This window comes from Apodemus sylvaticus, chromosome 21 (genome assembly GCF_947179515.1).
Source record: "Apodemus sylvaticus chromosome 21, mApoSyl1.1, whole genome shotgun sequence".
Classification (NCBI taxonomy): domain Eukaryota; kingdom Metazoa; phylum Chordata; class Mammalia; order Rodentia; family Muridae; genus Apodemus; species Apodemus sylvaticus.
Window position 1 is genome coordinate 34,546,458 of NC_067492.1, and position 1,471 is coordinate 34,547,928.

The following is a 1,471-nucleotide window of genomic DNA, read 5'->3' on the forward strand; positions in this document are numbered from 1 at the left end:
TGCTATGTAGACCAGTATCATGAGGAAGGAAGGAAAGAAAGAAAGAAAGAAAGAAAGAAAGAAAGAAAGAAAGAAAGAAAGAAAGAAAGAAAGAAAGAAAGAAAGAAAGAAAGAAAGAAAGAAAGAAAGAAAGAAAGAAAGATCCAAAAAGAGATTTGGTTTGTTGAAAAGAAGTTGACCACAGGTGGCCAGAAGGAATCTCTGAGATTCTGTCTAATGCAGTTTCAGAAAAGATGATGTGCATGCGGTGTTGGTTTAAGGAAGTCAATTTTAGTCCCTTGTTGTACTTGCAGTGTCCCGTGAGCATTGATATGTAGTTAATGGCCTGACAAGATGGTGAAGTTCATAGCTATGAGGTATCAGGAAGAGAAGCAACAAGCCAGGAATACTGCTACGAAGCCCATGCCCGTGCTGGGAGACAAGGATCAGATTTATCTTCACTGAGTATTCCCCCGTTAATGCCAACTCGGAAATGGGTCTCACCACTACTCTTCCGTACTTGCTCCAGAAAGATTTTCTCATAGTCTTTTTGGGGGGTAGATGGGGGTGGGGTTCAAGACAGTGTTTCTCTGTATAGCCCTGGCTGTCCTGAAACTCATTCTGTAGATCAAGCTGGTCTTGAACACAGAGATCCATCTGCCTCTGCCTCCCAAGTGCTGGGATTACAGGCGGTCAACACCATGACACAGCTTGTTTTGTTTTGATTTGTATTGTTTGAGAAAGTGTCTCGGCTTGGTGGTGGTGGCACACACCTGTAATCCCAGCACTCTGGGAGGCAGAGGCAAGCAGATCTCTGAGTTCGAGGCCAGCCTGGTCTACAGAGGGAGTTCCAGGACAGCCAAGGCTATACAGGGAAACCCTGTCTCAAAAAAAAAAAAAAAAAAAAAACAGAGAGAGGGGTAGCGGGAGAGGGAGAGAGAGAAAGTGTCTCAATACATAGCTAGGGATGTTCAGGAATGTTGCTATGTAGACCAGTCTGACCTCTCATAAACTTTTTTTTAATATTTTTATTTTCTATATTCTTTGTTTACATTCCAAATGATTTCCCCTTTCCCGGATCCCCCCCTCCCCATATGTCCCATAAACCTTCTTCTCTCCATCCATTCTCCAATGATTTAGATTTCTTTTTTTTTTTTGAATCATATTTGTGTTTCTTTTTTTTTCCGATATATTTTTTATTTACATTTCAAATGATTTCCCCTTTTCTAGCCCCCTACTCCCCGAAAGTCCCGCAAACCCCTTTCTCTCCCCCGTCCTCCCATCCACCCCTTCCCACTTCCCCGTTCTGGTTTTGCCGAATACTGCTTCACTGAGTCTTCCAGAACAAGGGGCCACTCTTCCTTTCTTCTTATACCTCATTTGATGTGTGGATTATGTTTTGGGTATTCCAGTTTTCTAGGTTAATAACCATTTATTAGTGAGTGCATACCATGATTCACCTTTTGAGACTGGGTTACCTCACTTAGTATGA